The 18,098-nt window shown below is 43.3% G+C and overlaps 1 protein-coding gene and 1 pseudogene across 1 annotated transcript in view; both read left to right on the forward strand.

The window, feature by feature from the left end:
• LOC126299170 (dystrophin, isoforms A/C/F/G/H) overlaps positions 1-18,098 on the forward strand; it is a 2,370,611-nt gene that overhangs the window by 1,596,817 nt on the left and 755,696 nt on the right. The window lies entirely within an intron of this gene.
• On the forward strand, positions 7,016-7,133 carry LOC126299839 (5S ribosomal RNA; annotated as a pseudogene).

Consider the following 18,098-nt stretch of genomic DNA (forward strand, 5'->3'; position numbering starts at 1 on the left):
AAAAATCCACGATGGTTGTGACAAGTGGAACATCAGCGACCTTCTCGGGGTAATGTACGGTGCGGCATTATGGGAGGAAGGATAATTGGCCCCCATTTTGTCGATGGCAATCTAAATGTTGCAATGTATGCTGATTTCCTACGTAATGTTCTACCGATGTTACTACAAGATGTTTCACTGCATGACAGAATGGCGATGTACTTCCAACATGATGGATGTCCGGCACATAGCTCGCGTGCGGTTGAAGCGATATTGAATAGCATATTTCATGACAGGTGGATTGGTCGTCGAAGCACCATACCCTGGTCCGCACGTTCATCGGATGTGACATCCCCGGATTTCTTTTTGTGGGCAAAGTTGAAGGATATTTGCTATCGTTATCCACCGACAACACCTGACAACATGCGTCGGTGCCTTGTCAATGCATGGGTGAGCATTACGGAAGGTGAACTACTCGCTGTTGAGAGGAATGTCGCTACACTTATTGCCAAATGCATTGAGGTTGACGGACATCATTTTGAGAATTTATTGCATTAATGTGGTATTTACAGGTATCACGCTGTAACAGCATGCGTTCTCAGAAATGACAATTTCACAAAGGTACATGTATCACATTGGAACAACCGAAATAAAATGTTCAAATGTACCTACGTTCTGTATTTTAATTTAAAAAACCTACCTGTTACCAACTGTTGTTTGTCACTATTATAGCGCCATCTATCACAAAGCGAAAAAAGTAGTCCAACTAAAACAGTCCTATTTCTTTACGTACTACAGGAATATGTAATAAAAATGGGGGTTCCTATTTTTTTAAAAAAAGCAGTTGATATCCGTTTGACGTATGGCAGCGCCATCTGTCGGGCCAACCATAGCGCCATCTGGTTTACCCCTTCAAGCTAGACAAATTTCGTTTTTTGTAGTCTTGTCGTTTGACGCTTATTTCGTGAGATATTTGGCCCGATCACGATCAATGGACCACCCTATATAATGATGTTAGCGGCACGGTGTAAAGCCTTCGGCATACGGACCACGCATTCGGGCGTCAGCATTGAGCGTCTGGAGTTCAGAGCGCTGCTCAACGTTCAGAAACGATGCGACTTGTGCGTAGGGTACGTACTGTCAACGTTGTATACGCGACCGCAGCGATAGTGACCGGCTATATCTCCCTCGCACATCGCACAATTTACGAAATAGACAGGCGTAAAATTCTATTACAACGCACTTTCACTCCATTGTCTTTACGCTTGTCACGTTGCCCTATCTGTAATATACAGGGTGTTTCAAAAATGACCGGTATATTTGAAACGGCAATAAAAACTAAACGAGCAGCGATAGAAATACACCGTTTGTTGCAATGTGCTTGGGACAACAGTACATTTTCAGGCAGACAAACTTTCGAAATTACAGTAGTTACAATTGTCAACAACAGATGGCGCTGCGATCTGGGAAACTCTATAGTACGATATTTTCCACATATCCACCATGCGTAGCAATAATATGGCGTAGTCTCTGAATGAAATTACCCGAAACCTTTGACAACGTGACTGGCGGAATGGCTTCACATGCAGATGAGATGTACTGCTTCAGCTGTTCAATTGTTTCTGGATTCTGGCGGTACACCTGGTCTTTCAAGTGTCCCCACAGAAAGAAGTCACAGGGGTTCATGTCTGGCGAATAGGGAGGCCAATCCACGCCGCCTCCTATATGTTTCGGATAGCCCAAAGCAATCACACGATCATCGAAATATTCATTCAGGAAATTAAAGACGTCGTCCGTGCGATGTGGCCGGGCACCGTCTTGCATAAACCACGAGGTGTTCGCAGTGTCGTCTAAGGCAGTTTGTACCGCTACAAATTCATGAAGAATGTCCAGATAGCGTGATGCAGTAATCGTTTCGGATCTGAAAAATGGGCCAATGATTCCTTTGGAAGAAATGGCGGCCCAGACGAGTACTTTTTGAGGATGCAGGGACGATGGGACTGCAACATGGGGCTTTTCGGTTCCCCATATGCGCCAGTTCTGTTTATTGACGAAGCCGTCCAGGTAAAAATAAGCTTCGTCAGTAAACCAAATGCTGCCCACATGCATATCGCCGTCATCAATCCTGTGCAATATATCGTTAGCGTTGCCCTCTGTGGTTGCCGTACGCGGTCGCCCTACCTTTCCAGCACGTTCATCCGTCGCGTTCCCAGTCCGTTGAAATTTTTCAAACAGATCCTTTATTGTATCGCTTTTCGGTCCTTTGGTTACATTAAACCTCCGTTGAAAACTTCGTCTTGTTGCAACAACACTGTGTTCGAGGCGGTGGAATTCCAACACCAGAAAAATCCTCTGTTCTAAGGAATAAACCATGTTGTCCACAGCACACTTGCACGTTGTGAACAGCACACGCTTACAGCAGAAAGACGACGTACAGAATGGCGCACCCACAGACTGCGTTGCCTTCTATATCTTTCACATCACTTGCAGCGCCATCTGTTGAAAATTGTAACTGCTGTAATTTTTAAAGTTTGTCCGCCTGAAAATGTACTGTTGTCCCAAGCATATTGCAACAATCGGTGTATTTCTATCGCTGCTGGTTTAGTTTTTATTGCCGTTTCAAATATACCGGTCATTTTTTAAACACCCTGTACATAAACTTCAGTATCCATGGACATGCTGTGAGGCAAAAAGGAAATAGGAACATCGGCTTATAAAATGCCATTACAAATTATATGATACAAATTTACAATAGTTCTCCAAATAAAAATTATTTCATCATTCTCACTTTTTAGTAAAACCAAAAGGTCGCTGTTAATTGATCGCTATTCGTATTCAGCAGCAGAATCTTTACAACATATGAAATGCAAAACTCAAAACAAGAAAGTACAAAGTGTCTGCCTGTAAGCTGTCTTGTACATAAAGCATGTCGAACAAACTCACTCCTCAAAAAGGGCGCCCTTATGTTTACGTAAACTCGGATATTATAGAATACACTTTTATCGAACTAATGAGAAAGTATCAAAGCCAGTCAGAAAACGTGAAGGCCAGTAACGAAATTTTTGGATCCAGTGAGAGGCGAACCAGCAACGCGTCACCTGATATCTTACAATTCTCTGGCTCTCCTGATTGCGATATACCGACCACGAGAGTAATACGACCGTGCTTTGTATCTTACCGTCTCCTGAAAGTGTAGATTTAGTATTACCTGACATAATTATAACAAATTCTACCAAGAACATTGCATTTGTTCTGGATCCTCAGTGTGCCGTTGCCTTGAAACGGCATACTTCCGTAACACGCAATTTAGAATAATTCTTTAACCACTGATAAGACATTTCCTGACATTTTATTACATCAATCGTTCAATTAACGACGGGTTTTCCAGAGATCTTCAATTTTCTGATGCATAGAAACGTAAATATACATATGGGCTTCATTTGAAAGCCAAATGGCGTCTCGCGATTCTGTACTGAAGAGAGATGGCACGGGTGTAACGTAGGTGGCCTTCTTCTGTTTCATTGGTCAACGTTCAGACACACGTCTGGAATATTTGTCACGCTACATATTGCTCTGCACGCCCGGAAAGACTCCTCGACGTGCTTTTTCCACGCTATGACTTCAGAAACTCGGCACGCTCAACGTTCGAATTCACGGTCCGTGTGCCGACGGCTTAGGGAACTTGCGTACCAAAGGTTTGACCTGTGGTATACGCAAAAAAACCAAATCTGTCATCAATTGGAGCGTTTGTTTCAACGCCACAAGCGCTTTGTTAGGCACGGTCATATGGAAGGTTGAAGGCTCTTTTCGGCTCGCGCCTCCTTTTGATCTGACTTACCCAGCCAGTTACGTGGCGAACTACAGCTTAACGTAAACCCGACCGTGAAACTTGTCAGTTTTCGCAATAAAGGAGTCATTGCAAGAGGTTAAAGGTGTGCGAAGTGACAGAAATAAAATCGTGTGACTGGCTGGGGACCTAAACGGGAGCTTTGGGTCTCTCGGAGCCAACGAGAACCATATTCTACACGACTATATACCTAAAATAAAAATAACGGCCACGATTAATTAATTGAATGAAACTGTTTTCCTTAAAAGCTTTTTGTAATTGAAAATAAAGAATTATTCTGACGATTTAAGAAGGGGAAAATTGGCTGAAAGTGTGAATTGAAGTTTGTGCTGCGAGGACATTGGATTAGGTTTGTCGGTGCAGTTGTGTTAGACATAGTGATACAGTGAATAATGTTCAGTACATCTGCCTAGTAAGTGGGAGACAGGGTTCAAGTCCTGGCCGTGGCACAAAATTTAATTAATTTTTTCAGCTTCTGTCATTGTTGAAAACTAATTATTCGTCATCACTGGCCAATTATGACTAAAGTCCTCGAAACTGCCCAGTCGTGACGAATAAATAGTTGTAATATACAAGATGATTCAAAAGTAACTCTACACTCTTTGTGGGTGTAATGTACGCATCAAAATAAAAATAAAACGTTGAATGAAGTTTTGTCTGAAATTGCTTTAGTTCAGAGTCCTGCAGCAGAGTAGGGATCACAAGTGCGACACAAACAGCACAAAATTAATTCTCCCCAGAAAGCAACGACACGAAAGGACCCGAAATTCAAGTCAGTTACGTTTACCGCAGGCCGTCTTCAAAATGATGTGCATGTAGACGAAGATAGTGATGTGTTTCACTTCATACTGCTCTCCGTTCATCTCATTCCGCACCGTTCCACAGCTATTCAGCTGCTGTAGCTGTGCTACATTCTCAGTTGCAACGCCACGCACCAGGTCCTTGAGACGGCCCCAAAGGCTGAAGTCCAGGGGTCGAGACCCGGAGATTTGGTTGGCCAAGCAAATGGTCCTGCACGACGTGACCACTTCTCAGAATAAGCATACACTCTTGCCTCCCGACTGAAATATGCAGGGCCACCGTCGACAAAACAACGTCAGTCGATACGCAGGCGAATACGATACGCCAAAAGCTTGTACTGGCCCATGATGATATAATGCCTACCGCAAATGACATTATGCATCATAACTTGGACACAAAGTAGTTTCAGACAAAACTTTAACATTTTTCTGTTATTTTGATCCGTACGTTACACCCGTGGAGTGTGTACAGTTACTTTTGAAACACTCTGTATAGTGTAATACTCGTTAAATTTTTAATAAAAAGCGTCGAGGAATTTTTTTTTAATGTAGAACCACAGCTGACTCGTTCTTATACACCCGACCTCCTTCATTTTTCTTACAGCCAATATAACGCTCATAATATCATCAGGTTTCATTTTTTCCTTTGTTCAGCTAGCAAGATTTAATTCTAAAGGACGCAAACCTCAACCCGTGCTCCACGTTCTCTGAAATTTCCTTAAGTCAGTTCATAAAGATGATGGCGGACCTATTCTGCCATTTTTCCATAATCCTTATCAAATACTAAATTTCTAGTGCCCTGGAAATCGGTAGGGTGTTGAAATATAGCGCGTCATTAGTGTGTCGTGTTTTTGCTGTTTGGCCCAACTAGTGCATTTGATGAAAGCAATTTGAATGTTCTTAATACAAACCAAAAGTCGAATCTAAAATAGTTCGTTTCTCCTGAAACGAAATGCAAGAAACTGAAGAACGAAGTGGGCCAAAGTATACTAGATTTAACTTGTTCTCAAAGGCACCGTTTTCATTCCACCTAACGGCCTTCTGGAGAAGACCCGTACCTGCCAACGTTATTACGAGTTCCCTTTGATCGCCGACGGCCTTGCGTCGCGACATATGTTTCAGTTTTGTGCTTCAGTGATGTATACAAACAAACAGGATATGAAGTTGAGGAATATTATACAAGAATTAGAAAATACTGTGCGGAAGAGTTATCGTCATGTGCCTAACGAAAATGTTTTAATGCGAGCATATCTACGAAAAGTTATTATTGCTTCTCCGAAAATGTATTGCGGATGTTAAACTGCTTACTCTATACTGATAAGTGGTGTGTGACTGACTGTATTCATCAGGAAATGGAAGAAGATTCCGAATTAGTTAGTGATACCGCTCGACCAATATGTCTTGTACATGTCCATTTACACGCCTCGAACTGAAACACTCACAGCTGTAGACGGTTAAATGAAGCACCATCATAAGTGATAAGAGACCATAGCTTATGACGGTTTTGCAATTTGTATTCATTTTCCACTATTGTTTATATTGTTTATTCATATTTGAAACATGAAATTCATTCTCTTTTATGCAGTAAAAATTATTTATTATGACCTTAATAGTCAGGTTTTCAAATAATTGACAAATGTGATCATTATTAATGATTTGTATTATCCTCATCTCATACAAAATTAAGTGCATTAGTTCAGCGCCACACAAAAATTATCTCACACACATATTTGCGTGTTAATTAGATGAACAAATAACATCAGACAGATCTTTCAACCAAGTCAATGATAATCATGCCGGGCAAACAGTGTGCTGGAAAATGTTATCTTCTACAGGAAGGCCCTAAGCCTGATGTTCTTTCAGCCGGTATTTCCTCATTAGTTATTCACACTTTCCGTACCCTCAGCACAACTTGTTCTATTTTAGCAGTTCGGCCTGTGGAAAACAGTGGATCATTAGTCGTATTACACTAGAAAAAATAAGACTAGAAATGTAGTTAATTCCTGGTCAGAGATCACAGTTAGGAAATTCAGGCGGAGCCGGCCGCGGTGGTCTCGCGGTTCTAGGCGCGCAGTCCGGAACCGTGCGACTGCTACGGTCGCAGGTTCGAATCCTGCCTCGGGCATGGATGTGTGTGATGTCCTTAGGTTAGTTAGGTTTAAGTAGTTCTAAGTTCTAGGGGACTAATGACCACAGCAGTTGAGTCCCATAGTGCTCATAGCCAATTCAGGCGGAATCTAAATTAGAATGACTGTTTCAGAATTTTAACCTCGATAATACTGAATAATAACAGCCTGCCCTAACCGCTGCTTTCCTACCCTCATCCAGATGGAAGCATTCGACGCTCGTTGAATTCGTAAACAGTTTATTATGACTATCGTGTGGGAAAGCCAACGGCCTTGCCGCAATGTTAACACCGGTTCCCGTCAGATCACCGAAGTTAAGCGCTGTCGGGCTGGGCTAGCACTCAGATGGGTGACCATTCGCTCTGCCGAGCGCTGTTGGCAAGCGGGGTACACTCTGCCCTCGTGAGGGAAACAGAGGAGCTACTTGTCTGAGAAGTGACATACGGCCGTGAGAGCGGTGTGCTGACCACATGCCCCTCCATATCCGCATCCAGTGAGGCCTGTGGGCTGAGGATAACACGGCGGCCTGTCGGTACCGTTGGGTGCTCGTGGCCTGTCCGGGCGGAGTTTAGTTTTTTAGTTTGGTTTGTTGTGTGGAAAAATTGTAGAACTCTGAATAAAACTGAAGTGGTAGAATTTTGGAGGCTACGCTGATGATCCCTCTTGAGATGATACATCGTAACACGCGAAGCTAGTGTTCAGGTGTAGACTTCTTTCAGTTTTACGCCGACCCTTAGTACACGAGTATCGTGTTATCATCGGTATAGCTACACTATGTCATCAAAAGGATCCGGGCACCTATTAGCTGACATTTCATATGGGATTTGTCAACCCTTCACCTTTCGGTGAGACGTCTGAATGTCTGGGGAGAAATGATAGACCATTATCATTCAAGAGCCGTAACTAGAGAAGTTAGTTTTATTAGAGCCTGGGTTCTGGAGCGAAGTCTACATTCACACTCATCCCAGAGGTGTTCCACTGCGTTCAGGTCGGCAGGACATACCATTTCAGGAATGTTATTGTCCACGAACAGTTGCCTCGCAGAAGCGGCTGTATTACAGGGTGCATTGCCATGTTGATGCAAAGATTCGTCGTGTTCGAAATGTTCCTCTACTGTATCCAGGATACAATACTGAAAAATGTGTTCGTGCCCTTCCGTATTTAGCGTTTTCTTACGCGCTGTAAAGGAACTGTACTATGACCACGACTAAAATCCCCGTACCGTAAGGCCACGTAGTCCACTCTTCACTGATGGTACTACACATTATGGCAGGTAACGTTCTCCAGGAATTTGCCAAAACCAAACCATTCCATTGAATTGCCAAAGGGTATAGAGTGACTCATTACCCCAAATCACTCGCTTTCAACCATCCATTGCCAAGTGGCGTCGCCGTATCCACCACAAGTGTCACGTCGTGTTGAGTACAGAAATGTGTGGCTTATTAACTCGACCTTTGTGCCCCATTCCTTTTATCTTCCAATGCAGAGTCACTGTGCTGGCTGGACTGCTTTTAGCTCTTTTGCACCCCTGCTTATATGCGAGTTTTGATACCACTTTCAGAAATATTCGACGGTCCCTGTCCGTGAGCTGCGTGGTCTCGATTTAGCTATAGTTGTTCCGCCACGTTTCCACTTACAGTCACTTCACCAACAGTCGACTTACACTCTGTAGAAGGACTGAAATATCCGTGACAAATTTGTTACTCAGGTGATATTGAATGACTAGTCCACGTTCGAAGTCAATGAGCTCACCTGACCGAGCCATTCTGCTGTTACTGATCCTCTACTCACAACACAATACTTCCCGCCTCAGTTTATACTGGTGGGTCCTCCCATCGTGACATCCAATGGTCCATTCTTCATTATATAAGGGAGTCTGGATCAGGTATCGTATTTTCAGTACTCGAGTGTTCAGCAATAACTGAAACGGAGCGCAGTTTTGTCGGGGCTGCTTCGATAGTTGTTTCTGATAGAGTGGCTTTTGTGTTAAGCTTAATCGACATTCGTATGCAGTACTTTTTGGTAATGTCGTTATTATACAGGGTGAAGAAAAGTTCCTCACATACTGGCAATACAAAAATGTCTGTGATAAAATTTCCTGCTGAGCATATTTCTGGCACTAAATGGACGTTAAAGACTGGAGTTCTGGGAGCACTGTAATTACATGTGCAGGGGGTAGTGTGTAGGGTTGGCCAGCAGGAGGTCGAGCGTTCGATTCTGAGTTGGGGCATATTGGTTTTTATTTGCTGAAAGTACTGTGCGCGGTACGGTATCTGGCGTCTTAATCGTCATACAGTGATTACAATGGATCTTCTACAAAACATTTGCAATTACGTACTACGAACACAGAAATGGAAGTACAATCGTTTTCATTGTTCAGCTTTTAAAGGAACCTTTATCACGTCGTGGACGCGAATTCTTTCGCGCCACTGCATTTACTAGATTCCAGACTTGTTTTATGTGTACCCACCCCCAATGGTCCCATCGAAATTATTTGCAAATGGACGTTGCTAGCCCTACTGGTGAGGAGACTGGAATAGAAGGGAGAACCGATAGAGGTGCTCAAGAAACCCTCCGCCACACACCGTCAGGTGGCTTGCAGAGTATGGATGTACATGTAGATGTAAGGCCCTAATCTGGCCTGAATCTGGCAAGAATAATCGTTGGTATTAACCGATGGGACCACTGGGGGAGTTTGCACAGAAACAAGTTCAGAATCTAGTAGATGCAGTGGTGTGAAATAATTCGTATCCACGACATGCAAAAGGCTCCTTAAAAAGATGGCCAACGGAAACTATTGTATTTCCACTTCTGTGTTCGTAATACGTAACTGCAAATGTTTTGTGGACGACTCACTTTAATCGCTGTATGACGATTAAGACACAAGGTACCGTACCACTCAGACTACGTCTAGCAAATAAAAACAAATAATTTACGATTCAGAATCGAACCTCCGACCTCCTGCACAATAACCCAAAACGCTGTCCACTGTCCAAACTGCACAGCACTACCGCTAGACAGAGGTAATTACCGTACACACGATTACATTATTGCCGGATTGCCGATCTTTAACGTCCATTTACTGCCCGAAATATGCGCAGGACAAAATTTTGTGGCGCGCATCCCGCGTTCTCGCTTCCCGCGCCCGGGTTCCCGGGTACGATTCCCGGCGGGGTCAGGGATTTTCTCTGCCTCGTGATGGCTGGGTGTTGTGTGTTGTCCTTAGGTTAGTTAGGTTTAAGTAGTTCTAAGTTCTAGGGGACTGATAACCATAGATGTTAAGTCCCATAGTGCTCAGAGCCATTTGAACAAAATTTTGTGAGAAACATTTTTCTATTGCCAGTATGTGTGGAACTGAGTTGCGATGTCCGAGTGCGCGAATGTTTCTTCACCCTTTATATTTCTGAGATGCTTACGCGTCACAAGCAAAGATTTCTTGTAGATCATTCACACGCTTTTTCTTACTTGCACGAATGGAAACAAGAACTTTAATTCTAGATTGATTTATGAACGTAGTCTAGTGTAGCATGGATAGATGTAAATAAATCTGTTCTCATAGAATATTGCAGATTAAAAAGTGTGACAATTCTACTAACGAAATAATATAATGTTCGGAACCGAGACCTAAACCTCTATTCCAGCTAATCACTGGTGTTGCACCAAAAGACGCTGGGCTTCTTTCTGCCGGTAGCTCCCAGCAACTTTTCAAGATTCTGTAAAGACTCGCTATAGAACTTGCGGCACTAGCATCCTTGGAAGAAAGACTATGAATAAGGACAGTGTAACCTCAGTCTATCGTTTCCTTCCAGAATTAATCTCAGCCTCTGCAGCGCAGTGTGGGCTGAAATGAACCTTCCTGACAGATTAAAACTTCCTTCCGGACCGGCACTCGACTGAAGCGGCAATGATTTTGGCATTGTGCTCGGTCACTGCGGATTTTGCTAAAGAGGTCTTACGAAGGAGAAAAAGTGAACCTGTCATAACAAGGACGCAGAGAGAAGTGCCTCGTAACGTTTAGCCTGGCGCTGCCGAATTTCCCGTTCTATAGGAAGCTGTCCGGTAAGTACACCGACTGCCTTTGAGAGTATTCAGAAATCCGAATCACAGCTCTCGTAGTGCTTTTATCGCACTTATTTTATGAGTAACTGTCCTCGTATCTTCATTGAAGGTGAGGTTGCAAAAATGTAATTCGTGGATGATCAGACATATGACATCCACTGATGGGTAAAAGGCTTCCTCCATGATTATTCAACCATCACAGTTTTACGCTATATGCACCTGTTTCCCCAGTACAGTTTGTACCACATTCGTCATGTTTGTCTTTCCTTATTGCTCGAAATCCAGGGGAGAATCAAATTGATCAATCTTCCAGCTGTTCGTCTGCCTGCGTGCCCGATCGATCTCCAGTGTTTACGTCGTACACTCCTTGAACCACCTGTTCGTTTTTATGTATTTCAGAATAATTTCAGTCGTGTATTTTTTCCATTTCTCGCTGAGTAACCCTCGGTTTTGCTATGTTTTTTGCAATAGCCATAAGTCAAAGCAGATAATATACTGTACACTGTAATCTTTCCATGTCAGACGCAATGGCAGATTTGTTTTGAAAATTCGATTCACTATTACGAGTAGCACCGCTAAACTGCGGTAACTATTTTGGTACAAACAGTTGCCTGATATCACGCAAGGGCCTTAGAATTTGCATTGAGCGCAGTCCAGCTGTACATCTGTTCCTTCATTTGAAGACGTAATAAATAGTATTCCTTAAATTTCATACATTTTTCCGAGAAGTAGAGAAAAGCATGTGAGATAGACTTCAATGTCTGCTACAATAAATGTAAATCATCAGCTTAGTTATTTCGCATACTTTTTCATTTTAGCTCTTTATTTGTTCAGATTAGTGTATCACTAATGCTTAACCTCCAAAGTTATTATAGAGATCACAAAAGTTACATGTTTCTGTGTTGTTAGCAGAACCTCGAACACTCTGTCAATACTAGGTTTTTATTTAGCAGACTGGGATCACGAACTTTATCTGAATATTACCAGCTTCGGATTGCAAAGAATCCATCTTCAGCACTTAAAAAAAGTAACCAAGACCATTTAAGCACACTAGTCTACTAAGTTGATTTAATATATAACGCACAACATCGCAAATTGTGTATTAAATAAACTTCGGAGGCCAGTGAAGGTAGATACTTTTTCTTTCCAGTGGGGAGAAGGAGACCTACAGTTCAATATGGAATCCCAACCATGTGTTCTTTCTCCATTCCTCAAATCGTTGAGAGATGGAAACATCAAAATGAAAACTGTAAAACCCGTGATCCGACGGAAATTCGGTCCTGCGATGTCTCGATTTCCAGGCACTCGCCTTGCCACGACATTGATGATGATGATGAGTCCCATACTCCGTTTACCGAGCGTAGGGGAGCGACGCGGGAGACCCGCGCCGCCATACTAGGCAAGGTCCTAGTGGAGGTGGTTTGCCATATATTTAATTCATCTATAAGATGACGGAGTTTGTAGATATTAAACTGTGTGACATGTATGGCCGTATCTTATTATTACATTTACTTAGAACCTTAAATTATTTACACCATCAAGGGATATTAGACCTTATTTAACATTAATTTCAACTTGATTCCTATATCCGTTCGTGAGAAAAGAAGTCTTAACAGTCAGTCGGACAGACAGACATACGACTTAATCCTACAAGAGTCCCGTTTTCACCGACTGAGGCGGAACACTAAAAAACAGACTTTTTAAGATAATAGTTTTGTCCGTCCCTCCTCCGCGTCCCCCCCCCCCCCCCCCCCCCCTCCCTCTCTCGTCACTCTAGCGTGCAGCACACAGAATGTTCATACAACGTTGTGAAAATGTCAAAAAGGTCCTTCTTTGGGATGCTATTCAACTCACCCTTCCCATTCGCACCTTCTTCGGTGTTGGCGAACCATTAGAGACCCGTTTGGCACTTGGCGTACACTGTCTTCTTCTCAAAACATTCCAGAGGAGAGTGTCTCGAACACTTGATTTAGAGATGTTGCTCCATTGCGATCTGTGACACAAGAGTGTTGACTCAGTACGGTTTCTTTGTCGTTGTCACCAGTCTGAGCATAAATGTACATCTCAGTAAGTTGTGTGTATTCATTTATTAAATTCTGAGACGGTTTCTGCTGATTGACTCTTTAGTTGTGTGACCGAAATACTAAAAATTCGTCACAGAAGGGCGAATGTTAATGTAAAAGTACTCGTAGTGGGTGATAAAAAAAAGAGATATCCATAAAATTCACAGTTCATCCAGCAGCTATTTCTGTGATTAGAGGATTGTCTCAGCAGTTGTATTACTTGCTTCACAAGCTCATTTCGAATTAAATAAGTTCGTTTAGTCTTTTTCATTGTCGTTAGGTGTGTATCTCATATATTCTAGATTCTTGATAAATTACCATGCCGACAACTGCTAATACTACAATACAACGGGTGTCCGGCGACAACAGCGAGAAACTACCGTATGCAGACGTGTTTTGCAAAAGTGAACACAAATTCGTGATTCCATTATACAGAGTCAGGGCAGTCGTGGTAAATGTGCGTAAATAGTATTGAGCATCGTGTGCCTAGTAGACAGAAATATGAAGTCTGGATGTGAAAGAGTCGCCGTTACGTTGGCAGCTGTCGGAATGTCCGCATTTCGCGTTGTAAGGTTTTCACGAGCTTGGTTCTTAGGGAATATTTTCTCCTGGCAACAGATGCTAAGTGATAAATTAAAAGAACGAAAGGGAGAAGGTTAGCTATCACTACCCACCGACGTCAAGACCATTAGAGAGGGGTCACAAACGCAGTTGAATAACAATGGGGGAAAAAGTAATGAATGAAAGATTTTGTCGTCTGTTAAAATGATGCAGGGACACTAACGGAAAACGAAATTTGCCTGTCATGTTGGAGACTATTGCCCTGATATTACCTAATGACAGTTCGTTGCCTTAATCAGTACACCACCTCGCTCCGATGCTCAAGTAAGCCGCATATCACTGTCTAATGTTCCGACGCGCGTTGGCTGGAGATGTGCCGCGAAGGAATGTTTCAACTCGTGACGTGCGGCAGACAGGACAGACTCTTGACGAATGTTCACGAAATACACCGCAGCGCAAAATTAAGGACGAAAGACTTTCGCACCATGTGTCACTGTCAAGTAAGATCACTCGATGAAACTTGAAGGATACATAGAAACAAGTACTACAGTGTAATACAGAAAGTAAATGAGACGAACAGCAATGACACTTACGCTGAGGTCACTGCGATGTGTGAGCGTTCCCTGGAAATTACATACAGCGAGACATAGTTCTCAATAGGACGTGTGACCACTAAGTATAGAAATGCATTCCCCTCAACTTGCTCTTGTGGTACTATTCCTTCGCCAGAGCGGTTGACAGCCGCCGGAAGGTCGTCGGTGCACGCCTCCCCAATGCATCCCACACGCTCTCTATGGAATTTAAGCCGGGGAAACGGGCAAGGCAGTCCATTCCATGAATACCATTTCGTTCCTAAAGGTCCTCGACGTGCCCTATTCGATGCGGTCGCACAGTGACGTGGTCGGGTAAAGCGATCGTGTTACACAGTGCTGCAAGCACTCTCATTAGACGATACGGAGCAACACGTAGTGCACCCAGAAATATTATGGAACACGATCGCTTTGGCGGTCTATATGTCAGGATGCGGTGAGGCATAATGTGGTATGGGCGTACTGACCTTCACCTCTTTAAACACGGTACATTCACCTGTCGTCGTTATTGTGATCCTGTATTCCTTCTCTTTGTGCGTCGTTTCAGGGGTGAATCCTGCCCTGAATTTATTTTCTATGGCTGACAGGTGCGACTACATCGAATAGCGCAAGTGCTGTAAGAATGGCGGTTATCGCTGACAAACCGGTTTTTAGTAGTACGGGCTTTTCTCCACGCCAGTTTAACCTGCCTGTTCAAACTGCTAAAAATAACCGGTTTCTGAAGTAACCGATATTCGCGTCTTATACCTGTTATTTCTTGTAATAAACGGAGAAATCGAACAACGATTCAAAAACTTTGACTCTCAGTTTCAATAGATATAGAATCAAAATATTAAATGAAATAGGGACATAAAAGAAAACCTTGTCCACCCACCGTTCGCTGTACTCTCGAATAGTGATAAGTGGTTGAATGCTACAAAAAAATCATCAGTATTCTCCTACTGATACTAATTTTTCGAAACTCTGGTTGGTTGGTTGGTTGGTTGGTTGGTTGGTTGGTTGGTTGGTTGGTTGGTTGTTTTGGGGGAAGAGACCAAACTGTGAGGTCATCGGTCTCGTCGGTTTAGGGGTGGATAGGGAAGGAGGTCGGCCGTGCCCTTTCAAAGGAACAATCCCGGCATTTAGCTGGAGCGATTTAGGGAAATCACGGAAAACCTAAATCAGGATGGCCGGACGCGGGATTGAACCGTCGTCCTCGAAACTCTGCACGAAAATCGTGTTGTAATTTGGGGGTCTTACCACTGTTTGGACGTTGTGGTAGTCAGTGCTAAGGGATGAAACTGGGATTAAAGAGCCCAATTTTTTCTGTTAATTTGTTTGTTTTCGGGAGATACAAGCGGTTAAAGGCGTATTACGCAGACTGAAGCAGCAGATCAGCTACTTTGTTTTTATTGTGTACTGTGAATGAATTCTTGTCGAGATTTTAATTTGTTACTGTTACCGTAGCTTTCTTTCTCTTCTATTATTTCATAGAAATGGCAGACAAATCTTTAATCTCATAAAGCAAAAGAAGCGTTGTAATTCAGTAAAGATATTTCCAGATTAGGTTTGGTGCCCTTCTGCAATACAACACGTGTCCGGCGACGACAGCGAGAAACTGCCGTACAGACGAGGTGGGGTCCAAGTCTTGCAAGCCACGGCACACGGCAACTGGGACATTACTGTCTCAGCAGTGCTGTACCACTTCTTATGCCATGTGTTTCTTGCTCGTTTCTGTCGACATTGTTATTAAAACAGTACCGAATGTTTCTTCCATTTTCTATAACAACGCAGTGTTTCAAATCGATGCAAATTCTACGAATAAAAATAATCGCTTTTTTTAAAAAAAGTTTTATTTAAGAACGAAAAATTTTACCACTGCTGCTGAGGCTTATACATACTTAGGTTCTCTTACTTGGATATTTTTAAAAATGAAAATCGCCTGTTATTATCGAGACTGGACAAATACCGAACAGTACCGGCTATTTAGAACTATAATACCGGTCGATTTTTCCTATCCCTAAGTTGGAGGAGCTCTTGGAACGAGAGGATATTCTGCTAATGGACTGGCGTGCCCATTTCAGCGGCTTATATCCCATGGAGCACGTGTGGGATGCGTTGGGGCCGCGCTTGATTAGCCGAGCGGTCTCAGGCGCTGCAGTCATGGACTGTGCGGCTGGTCCCGGCGGAGATTCGAGTCCTCCTTCGGGCATGGGTGTGTGTGTTTGTCCTTAGGATAATTTAGGTTAAGTAGTGTGTCAGCATAGGGACTGATGACCTTAGCAGTTAAGTCCAATAAGATTTCACACACATTTGAACATTTGATGCGTTGGGAAGACGTACTGCATCACCTCCACTTGCCACATGCACCGACAACAACCCAGCAGTTGTTAACCGCTCTTGGGAGGTGGGGTGGGGGAGGGGGGTTAGGAACGCTCTATCACAAGAACTGCTTACCAAACTTATAGCAAGCGTGGCAGCAAGCTGCAATTCCGTCCGTGTTAATGAAACACCCTATTAACAACTAGATACCGCCTCTTGCATTTTCCAGGGGACGAACACGAATCGTTGTGATTCAGTGTACTTATATTCGTTAAATAAAAGTGTCATTTCTGTTCATTTCATTGCGTTTTTATTTCACTTCCCACCTGTACTATAGTGTAGCAGTTCTTTCTGTGTATTAGCTCTTTCTATGTATGGACCAAGTTTTATCGAGCTTTGTTACTTGTCAATGAGCATTGTGCGAAAATTTGTTTCGTCCTTAAGTTCTGCACACCAGTGTCTGTTCCAGAGTTTTAAAAATTGCGTATGCTTTTCATTTGAGCCTATCCCTTATAAAGAGCTTCGTATGTGGACGAGCCTCAATAGCCACGAGCGGCATTGATAAGACCGTACAAACCGTCACGTGCAGACTTGCCACGAGTGACAATGGGGGCGCAAAGTTTGGGCGGGTCACGTGCAGCTCGGCATGCGGCGAGACATGTGTCGCGCAGCATGTAATGCGCTGCAGAGGCAGAGAAGCGCCTTTGAACAGAAACACCGATCCCGCTCGGGGGCTTGCCGATATTGGCTTTCGGCTGCGGCGGGGCCCGCTGCAGCCGCCGCCTCCGCGCTGTGAAAAACGTGTATTTACTGAAGTTCAGTCAGCTACAGCATCCAATAGATGGACCCGGGTCTTCGGAGATGGGCCCCTACGTGACAGACATGTATGTTACCGAGAAGCTGCTTTGGGCAGGGGTAGTGCCCGATACCGGCAGGAGAGGCCGCTACAGGTATATCGGCTGCGATGTCCTAACAAATCTGAAAGTCTAATAGTTTTTTAGAAGCGACCTCTCTGCTCAGAAATATATGCTATTTCACTTTTTACCGTAGTTTCAGTTCCAATTCATCGGTTTTCTCTCGTCCAGCCTCCCAGCGTCTCCGCATCGTTCTATTTCGCCCGCTCGACATTGCACTGTCCAGAACGAGACTGGTACAGCTTTTTCACAACCTTTATTCTATAAACCACTACATGCGTATGAGGCTCCATTGAAACATACCAAAAACCGAATTAAGTTTTAAATGGTACTGACCTAATTGGGAATCGGACTCTACACTACCAAACTGTGCGACTCTCATAATCTCATCTAGAATATTTTAACCGTCACTGGTGTTTAAAATAAACACATTACGGCAGAATATACAGCATTAAAGACATGTTCGAATACTGCCAACTTAAGTTAGCGTACCACATATATGACGATTGAAGATATATGCAGAAGATACTCAGCAACATTGTCGGATGATAAATGGACTCTTAGAAATAGATCTTTATGTATTCCGTGGTTCGCTGTTCGTTAAACAAATATGATTATTAGTTTGTTTAATCTTTGACAAAGTATAACATCTTTCGAGTCTCTTATGTGTCTTTTATTGTGAAGTGTCCGGATCACTTTATTTAGGACACTTTCAAAAAATGGTTCAAATGGCTCTGAGTACTATGGGACTTAACATCTATGGTTATCAGTCCCGTAGAACTTAAGACTACTTAAACCTAACTAACCTAAGGACATCACACACATCCATGCTCGACGCAGGGGCGGGGGGGGGGGGGG

Source organism: Schistocerca gregaria, chromosome X, assembly GCF_023897955.1.
Source record: "Schistocerca gregaria isolate iqSchGreg1 chromosome X, iqSchGreg1.2, whole genome shotgun sequence".
Taxonomy (NCBI): Eukaryota; Metazoa; Arthropoda; class Insecta; order Orthoptera; family Acrididae; genus Schistocerca; species Schistocerca gregaria.